Below are 10,265 nucleotides of genomic sequence, written 5' to 3'. Positions count from 1 at the left end.
ACTTTTCCTTCACTCAGTGGCACTCAACTTGAAAAGCAATCCTAAGAGAAATCCACTTACGAAGAAAGCTCGGGTTTTTTTGGGGTTTGGTTGGTTGTTTTTTTTCACTTATGCTGATAGAACTAGGATTTACCCTTGCTCCTCAATTTGAGTCAAACAAAATTCACAGCTAATGCAGATTTGCCACCTACACTTTTGTGAACAAAAGTGTCCTATATTTAAAGCAATCAACTGACAAATTTAACTGCATAAATCTTTGTACATAAGTTCCAATATTTTTCCCTCCTCCTCTTCCTGCCTCTTACCCATATGTGTTTATAGAGCTGTCACTGAAGGTGACATAGCAAATCTCACAGTCCCAAATAAAGCTCTGTTTGAAAATAATGACGATGATAGTCATACATTACCTCATCACCGTATTTGCTCTTTTGACTGTAGTCTCATGTCATTGTTAGGATGAAAACAAGCTACTTTCATAGCAGGATATTTCTTTTAATGTTCCATTTTAAAAATAAATTTGCTGCAGCATGTTGAGAAAACCTTTAAAATATTGCACAGTGTATGACTGATGTACTGCATTGTTTCACCAAATGATGCTACATAATCTGATGCTACATAATCCCCACTGCTATGGACTAGCTCGCACCTTTTACACAGATTTTCTCACAGGATGTGGTACACCTAAAAGTATAATATCACAAGATTTGCTTTACTGTTCATGATCAAGGGGTTAATTTAATGTCTGAAAAGTAGACAATACATTCTTCTTGACTTCAGATAATGCTGGACTGGACACTAGACATTGGATTCATCTCCATCTACACCCACATATCTAAACCAGTAACCTGTATCTGAACTTGTTATCCAGACTTCTTCCATAGCCTGGAGAAAAAGAGGTTCTTATTGTATACTGTTTAACATATTCTAAGATAGAAGACTTAGGAAACATACCTCTCAGCACCCCTCCTATTTGTTTTTGGTTTTTTTTTAGGGCAGGCCTTCAGACACAGAAGGAAATTTTAAAACATTGCCATTTGAGAAAACTTTTCCAGTTTAAAACAAAAGCTGAATTTGCTTTGAAATATTTAAATTGTATAACGTTTGACATAATTAAATATGTAACTGCTGATACTTTAAACTTTTTTTCCTCACTGTGTTTCTATGCTTCATATTTTGAAGGCAAGTCTTTTGATTTTTAATATTCGTAATAATAGGTGTTCTAATTATGGAGATAATACATCTTTTTATTTAATTTGTCCTCTTTGATGTTCCCAGGCAACCTAATGTGTTGAAGCCTGAAGAAAAGGTTTATTCTGTAGTAGAACAAAGATAGAAAAACCACTTGAACAGGTTTGTGTTATTTTCTACTATATTCAAAACACTCATGCTAATTTAGCAGCAGACTGAAATACCTTATTTTCTTATTCATTAGGTTGCAAAGGAATCAGAGGTTAAGAGAAGGTTGGACATCTTGCTCCTGACAAGTGAACTGCCAAGGGGATGAGGACTATAGAGATAAGAATGACTAAAAATTTGCTCAGTTATTGCCACAGTTTCAAAAGATTTCATGTGTCACCTTGAATGTTTTGATCCCATCAATCAGTGATATTAATAAATCATTTAATTTTACAGAGAAGTGTCAGGAAAATTCTGAACAATTGTCAGTAATTTCTTTGCAACTCTAGGCAGCAGCAGTGCATATCTGTCACAAGTCTAATGAGCTCTGAGCTGTACTAGCTGAAACTTGGATAGTTTTCTGGGCATACTGCAAAACCATGTGGATTTGAGAGCAAGAAGGAAGGCTACAGAGCTTATTAGGGATACTTTCCTGCCTTCCTGGCTGCCAAAGGTAATCCTGTGTTTGTGGGACAGGCATAGTTCAGCACAGGCAATTAAACTCATCTTGGTTTTTGACTGGCTTTGTCTGTGTATTTGTTTGCTTGCTGCTCTTGTGATTGTAAATGTATTACAATGGATCTGGAGATGGAGATAGATTCATTTTTGGGTGTTAGAAAAGCAAAGGGGAAAAACATTTGAAACTGAGGGCTCCATGTTTGTTGACAATTAGATAGAAAAGAGATCCATCAATTGCCACATCTTCTGGAAATGAAAAATGCTAGAAATATGCTAACTGATGAAGTGTTCTCTGAAGCATTTATGACGGCAAGCATCTCATGTTAAACCGATGAATATTTTTTGTTCTTACATTTACTGTTTTTCAGTAGTGTTATTTAGAAAGTACATTTGAGTGCATTTATCTTTCAGTGAATACTTCATTCCTGTGAGTCAACATAATGCTGTTCGTGTGCGCCAAGGATATCTATTGTTTGTATAGGAGTATAGGAAAAAACATATTTGTCAGTTGACATACAACACCTCTGTATAGATGTTCCTAACTTCATAAAGCCTCATAAACAAAACAAAGTCTTTATGAAATATATGAATTGTTGATTTAAAAGTTGTACTGCAGATTATTATAGATGCCCTTGTAATGGTTACTAAGGTAGGATTCTGAATGAGCATGAAACAGATAAATGAATCACTAGTGTAGTTAGGGCCAACTCCAGGCATTGGCAGTAGAGGCAGTTGTCTAGACAGTAAACTGGAATGGACAGGAAAATATCCATAGTTTAACTATCTTCCTGTAGCTATGCTATATGTCTGGAAAGACACTTTGATTGGCTAATACTTCAAGAAAGATCAGGCTGTATGGGTTAGGAGTTACTGCTTTGTGGAACCAGGGCAGGAGAAAAGCGGCAGTAAGTGTTACATGAAATTCTGTCATCCCATTTCAGGCCCTACTTCTTCTCCCTATGTCTTCTTCTGCTTCCAGACTTTCCCCCCCTCATGCTTAGAATAGCAAAATCAATTTTTGTCTATGCTCCTGAGAGGTCTCAAGTTGTTTCCAAAACCAGTTATGTTGGCAGAACACAAAGCAATTCAATTGCCATTATAAGAAACCATATTTATATGACCTTTATAAATGTCCACTGTATTTTTCCACTTTTCTAGATGAATGAATGCCATAAAAGAAAGTCTGATGTGATGAAAAATTCATAAAGTTTAAGATCCTTGAATTTCTCCTGATAGTTCTTTTATTATAAAATTTGACAATATCTTTTCAGAGGTACCTTCGGTCTTAATTAAAGACTTCAAATTACAGACAATCCATCATATTCTTTGAAAAGCTCTTCCAGTTTTAATTACAAACACTGTTAATAATGTACAACTTATAAATCATTAAATTTTGAGCTTCAGGTTTCAGCTATTTGATCATTTCATAACTCTTGCAGTTAATATATAAACCCTGCAGTGTGACCTCTCTGTGTCACAGAGAGGTTAATCTGCAGACTGATTAACTTGCATCTTATCTTTATCCTCCAAAATTTAAACAGATTCTTCTCTTTAACATGGGTCAGCTAAGAACCATCCACTGCCCTGAAGTAATATTCAGGCTAATTTTTAATGTATCAGCTTAGATCCCAGAAGGAACAGCTTCATTAATAGAGCATGTTATCTATTCCAGTTAGCTAAGCTTGTTACAGCTAACTGGGGTACCTGTGTGCAGAGCTACACAGTGTTATGTAGACATAATCGGTCTCTCTGGAAGCATTTACAAGTTAAAAAAAAAATAACAACAAAGGTACTCTGAATAACAGAGTACAGATGGAGACAATACTTTAAAATAGAAACCTACAGGCCAAAATACATTAGCAGGAAAAAATGTAATAAAAGTGGAAACTTCTAAATATTTATCCGTTGAATGATCCAGGTGAGATACAAAGGGATTTAATACAAACTCTGTATTCTAGTTTAAAAGAGTTGCTGTGTTGTCTATAATCCACCACAAGCCAATTACAACTTACTGGTATATTGTTATGATGCTAATATTTCTGCACCATTTTCCTTACATGAGTAAAAGAAGCCCAGTGGCAAGCTCCTTAACATTTAGCATATCAAATGTTAAAATTGGTTGGTAACTCCAAGTGCTTGAGAATATATTTTTTACAATAGCGTTGAAAAATATTTGCAACAATGAGCTCTTACTTGAAAGGCTTGATAGCCTACACTTTCAACATTTTTACATGCTTGACATCAAATTGTTCAGGTCTACTAGGATGATTAAATACAGTTGGCATTCACGACCTCTCCTACTGTAGAGCAAAACATCAGAAATAGGCATAGAACAATTCAACCAGGTTTAAAAAGTTTGTTTACCTTAAAATAGTCTTAGAACAACTTAAAAGTGTTGTTTACTACTCCCTACCTTCAGATATATATTATTGCCTTATGCCAGGTGAACTAAACTGAAGGAAATTATCTAGCTGGAAACTAATATTCATTTTGTCAGGTAAGATTTTTGCAAAATCAATTCCCTTACCTGATTCATCACACCTGTATCATCCTTGGAAAAGGAGGGGACAGGAATAGGCAATCAGATATGACAAGAGTGGTGGATCACTCCTATCCAAGGAGCCCTCATTAATGTCACAATTCTTGCAGAACTACACTTTTCCATTAAGTGGTACTTCACAGTCACTTTATTAAATCTAATAGGACTGTGCAAACTAAGATGTCCCACTGACCTGGATGAATGTGGTCTTTATTGACAGGAAATTACTTAGGATATTTAGGTAGAATGGGTTAAGTATAATTTCAATTCAGGGTGCTGTGCTGCAAACTGAGATATTCCATTTTAACCTGAGACCTTGCCTGTTTCCCTGTGATAATGACTGAACTAATACATGTTAGTCCGTTCGACATTCCTTTTAATGCAGTAGGCTTTGTTAAAGTAAGTACAGTGCTTGAATTCCTTGTGACGTAAATCATCTTAATATGTCTTAAATATTGTTTGGTTACAAAAGGCAAACCCAGGAGATACTATTAATCGCTGCTGCCAACCTGAGCATACCCATATGGGTTGTAATCTGTAGCTTTCCTGTTTTCTAATGCTCCTAAAGCTGCTAAATATAAGCCTGTACATTAGTATAATGAATAGAACTACAAAAAATATGCTTAGTTAAGATTTGTAGTTGTACTCTTCCCCTATAATGTATAATTTAGTATCTCCTTAATCATACAATTTGGAGACAATGGTGTAGATCACAAGAGTTTTTATTTCCAGTCTTATGATTTAATTGCTGCCTCTGTAGGTTCTGCTTGTCCAGTAAGAACATTTTTTACATCTATTCCTCATGGGTTAGACAATATATTTAAAAATCTTTAAGCTAATTCCAATTTATGGTTGCTAGCAAGTAAGAATACTGTATTAATAACTGCTGGTGAAAGGTCACCAGTGACTGGGTACTGGGATTCAGGGTCAAATACAAGCCTTATGAAGACATTAGAAAAGCATGCACCTCATTGAAATTACAACAGGGAGTTTACATTAGGATCACAAAAATACATTGAAATACCTCAGCTAAAATGAATAAACAGGATTTGTTAGCAAAATTTGTTACTTCAATACTAAAATCAAAGGACAGGTATACCTCCATGCATTTACTCTTCATATGTAACCTTCACCTGCAGTACAAGGGTAAAACCTCCTTTACACCAATATTATATAAAGCTTATCTACCTCACAAGATTCTGATATTAAGTCCTTCTCTGGTTCAAATCCATTGAATGTATCATATCCTGGTTCAAACTTAATGCTTGGTGAACTTAGTGTTGGGTTTTCTTGGTGGTTTGTTTTTCTGGGTGTTCTTTGGGGGTGCAGAGTTTAATGTCAAGAATTTCTTATATTGCAAGACACTGGGTCAAGGAAAAGAGAGAATCCTTCCTCTTCCACTCTATTCGTTTTACGTTACGATTAATTTGCCAACATATTGTACTTAATATGGCAACATCAAGGGACAGGCTGCTTGGTGATGAGTTTTCATGGTGAAAAACATGTTCCGGTGTAGACCTGCACAGAAGTTACTCCAGTGAACCCTAAGAACTTGGCCCTATGCTGTTCTGACCAGCTGCTGAGAACCTTCCTGAGATCCCATCATTGTACACAAAACTTCCACCAAAGACTGTTTGATTAAAATGCTACCAAAGTACAAATAATCCCATTTGCTTCATATGCAGTGTCTGAGGTACTCAAAAATGGATTTAAAATTACCCCTCTATGCAGCTGACATTTTTAAGGTGCAGTTTAGCAATCTACTTAAGCTGGCCTAACACTGTGCTGCCCTGTTGAGTCTGCAGGACCATTGCTACAGTTATGCAGCAATGAGACTGCCAACTGCTCAGACACAAAGGGGCTGACAGGAGCTCACAGCTGGGATGGAGGGAATGCAGCACCAAGACTTTTGGAAGTTGCTCCATCCTACCTTTCTCTGTTGACAGTGACACCGAGCACTTTGCAGCCTCTCTAGCCATGCAGCGATGGAGAACCTCACTAAGAAGAGTCTTTGTAATATGTTAATTTTTAGTTTTAATAAAACCAGGATATTCTTGCCTGCTTTTTTGTGTTTTATTGCTGTTAGCTTTTAGTTGGTTAAAATTCCTAAATTAAAAAAAATCTTAAAATAAATAAAATAATAAGTAATATATAACAAAAATAAAAAACATACTGTTTTTCCTCTTTTCTGTGTACTCTACAGGGGAATTTCACTTCCTCTGAAATCATTTGACCCCCAAAAGACAGAAACTTTGGCATCAAGTAATTATATACTTTACCTTTCACGCTCTTTATTTGTCAATTGTTCATCTGTACCACCAGATTTTTGCCTCCAAAAGTAGTTCACTAGCTAACAATGTGGAGTTCGTGTGTGTTCCTGTCAGGTGGGGTTATACAAAGGGGAAATGAACTTGAATATTGCAAAAAGGAGTATCATATTCAGAGCAGGAGACATGATTTGAAGGAATGTTCCCTTCTCTGAGAATGTGGTACACGCTTCATTCCAATACTCGTTTATCTTAAAACGTGTGTGTGCTTCCCTCTAATACAATTCGTTTATGTGTGCAAGTTTCTAAGTGTGGTTACATTAATGAAAGGTATTTCATTAATGGGGCATGCGATGCCCCCAGTTTGGAACAAAGAGATGCTGTATGCTGAAACAGACAAGAGATTAGGTCATATGAGAGTTGAGAGATCGTGGTTAGCATCCTCTAAAGTGGAAAAGTCCATTGCAACCATGTTTTCTCTGTGAAAGGTGGTTCCTTTTGACCAATAGGTTATTGCTTTAAAGTGGTTCCTCATCACCACTGCATTATCTATCCTTCAATGTCTTCTCATTTGTCTGTTGTAAAAGAAGGAGCTGTGCATGAGGTATGTTTCAAGAACTCACAATTAATTAAGTCTTCAAGTGGATTTAGATGAAGAAAAGCACATCTTTCAGTCCATAGAAAGATTGAGTCATGAAATAAGCACCAAGCCCTATCAATATGGAAAGACTTCTAAGTGGTAAAGGACTCTCCCCCAAACTTGTGATGATTCTTAAATAAAATCCCTACTTTAAACTTAGGAATTTATGTATTGTTGCTGCTTGAGGAGTTAGGTAGAAGTTTCAAGAGTTCACTACTACTGGAACCTAATTACCTCAGTCCAGATCATTCCTAAATACCTGGCTCTTTTTGTGAATGTGAATCAATGTCTCATATTTGACAGTAGCATCTCATTCATGTATGAAATTTTGAATTATTATCTTTGACACTGGCAAGTATTTTGTTGCAGTCCAGCTGACTATTCTACTCTTCACATCCACCTGTTAGCACTTGGCCTGTACTCAAGCAGAATAACACTACTATTATTTTCAAGATCATTCAGATGGCTGATTTTGATATCGGTGCAGAATGCTGTCTCTGAAGCAGTACACCACAGCACATCACCAACAATGACCCATGATTTCTTACAGTAAGAATTTGAAGTGACAGTGAGGTCACTTTCCCATAAGTCAAAACTCATTATCTTGGTAGATATTTTACAGCACATTTTTCCTGCAGATAGCTCGTAAGACTTGCTTTTCAGCTATTCATAGTTATGAAGAGTATTTGAAAATGTAGCAATATAATGCAATTTGTTTCCAGATGGTCAGTGTTTCTACAAATACAAAAAGTAAATGGTAACTTTTAATAGTTACTTTCACAATTAACAGTTATTCTGAAAGTGACTTTGATTTTAGTGATCACTATTTAAACAGCAGAATGCCAATGTAATTCAGGCTCATTTTAGACAAAAGAGTTGGTTACAACCCAGAGTCACTATTTCTAACTACCTTAATCCAACTCCTTTGAAGTTTGCTTCACTTAATTGTTTATCCTTGATATCAGTTGTATACATGAGTTTTTGGGTTCATTCTTGAGTTGTAGTTTAGTAATCACGGGTCTCTGCTGACTATTGAAAACTACTAATAGAAAAAATAAATAAATACTAGTTATACCACTATAGGTTATTTTATTTTAGGCGTTTTTTGTTGTTGTTGTTTATTTGGGGGGTTTGAGGGGGATAGTGTTTGAAGCAAAATGACTTGAAAATGACAGAAAGTAGCCTGTACTGTTTGAAATCATAGGTGGTTAAAGACACTCTTGCTTTGCAACTGGCTTAGCAGAAAATCAGCCTGAACTATTTTGCCAGTGTATCTCCGATAATGTGAAAGAGCTGCCACAGAAAAAGTGAAATGCCTTACAAATGCCTTCATTGCCTGATAAGTAAGACTTTTTCAAAATGGTACTCTTTGTGAATGTATGGGGCCAGTCAGTAATTCATTTTCATGTTTCTCCAGAAACATCCCATTGCAATTGAACACTGTATATCTAATGATCTCACCACAGGTCCCAGGGAGTGAGAAGGGCTCTTGGGAGAGCTTTATTCTAACACAAGTCCTCCACATATTCTGCTTATTCTGAATTGCCTGACAATTTATGGGAGAAGTCATTCTCTCAGACTTTAATATGTTCCAGAATGCGCCAGCCTTGGGAAAAATGTAATGGCTACAATGGGAATAGAAGGAAAAAGATTTGGGAGGTTTTCATTTGTAGTGTATTCCACTCAGTTTCTACAGACTTAAGAGGGAATGTGGCCACTATTGTTGCTTTACATTTCCCTTTGCTCTCCTCCTGGAATAACTTCCCTAGTAGTATGAAAAGGCATCATTGTAAAAGATTCACAGTCAGGGAATTATGTGCTGATCTTTGTTCGTTATGCAAATTTCTACTGATGGGAAGGTATGATCCAGGCAATAATCAGTATTTTTCCCTTTTAAGCCAAGTCTAAAGGGCACACCTGAAAGATTAGGATGCTTCCAGTCATACTTAATCATTGATGTAAATAGGCATAATTTAATAATTTAATCCTTCTAAGGTGCACTCTGTAGTACAAAGAAACAGAATCAGTATCCATAATGTATGGCCTTTATATATTCATATATTCATTTCAAGACAGTTACACATTAAGTAGCTTAAGAAATACTTAAATATGCAACTGTATTTTCTAGGTATGCGGGGAAATAAAAAGGATATAGGCTATGGTTGGAAAAAAGTTATGCTTTTTGAGATGATCAAAATTCTCTGAAGTACAGATTATAAATATAGTAAGTGGTAACATATCCAAAATCTCTCACTCTTTTTCTAGACTGCACTCGACTACCAAAGAACAGCTTGGTATCACATCATGTTACAAAATCAGGCTCTGAAAGTCCTCACCGGCAATCCAAATTGTGATTCAAAGACGAGAACGGCGTCATACCTCTTGGATTTCGCGGGTGAACTTCAGCATCAGGCGGGCAGGCCACCATTTCCTTCTGGCCCTTCACCGCATCACTGACCGTGACCGAGTCGAGGGGCAGAGGATTTTACACCTCATTACGGCTTTATAGTTACTTCAGAAGCCTACAGCTAAAGCTGAATGAGAATCATTTCAATGCACTGCACAAGACAAAGTGCCTGCGCAGGAAGGTAGTTATGAAGAAGTGGGACCGCTCTAAAAAGCAAATGCTGCTCATCCCCGTGGTTCCTGAGACACCGGCACTGTTAGGTAGTTATTCCGCGCTCACAAAGTTGTCACCCACAGGAGCGGCGGCTCCTGTCGCCCTGACCAGCCCAGCCCAGCCCTGCCCTGCTCGCCGGTCCCCGGGTCGCCGCCGTGCCCACCCCTGGCAGTGCCCCGGCCGGGAGCCGGTCCGCGGAGGCGTCCCACCGCGGCAGCTTTTCTTTCACCAGCTCCCTCATACCCGCCTCTGCTCGCCGCTCCCCGCGCCGGGACCCGCTGCACCGGGTCCCCGCGGGCTCTGGCCTCTCCCCGCCGCCTCCACCGCTCCCGGGCGCGGCCCCCC

General features: G+C 37.6%; 1 protein-coding gene across 1 annotated transcript in view; it reads left to right on the top strand.

The window, feature by feature from the left end:
* The first annotated feature begins 9,837 nt into the window (after window positions 1-9,837).
* Window positions 9,838-10,265, top strand: part of DSEL (dermatan sulfate epimerase like) — a 20,670-nt gene continuing 20,242 nt past the window's right edge. Inside the window, exon 1 of the mRNA XM_027650916.1 lies at window positions 9,838-9,888. The gene's annotated coding sequence lies outside the window, so the exon portion shown is untranslated. The remainder of the gene's footprint in view (window positions 9,889-10,265) is intronic.

Source organism: Corapipo altera, unplaced genomic scaffold (assembly GCF_003945725.1).
Source record: "Corapipo altera isolate COAL_440 unplaced genomic scaffold, ASM394572v1 24, whole genome shotgun sequence".
In the NCBI taxonomy this organism is placed as follows: Eukaryota; Metazoa; Chordata; class Aves; order Passeriformes; family Pipridae; genus Corapipo; species Corapipo altera.
This window is presented reverse-complemented; position numbering and strand designations above follow the sequence as displayed.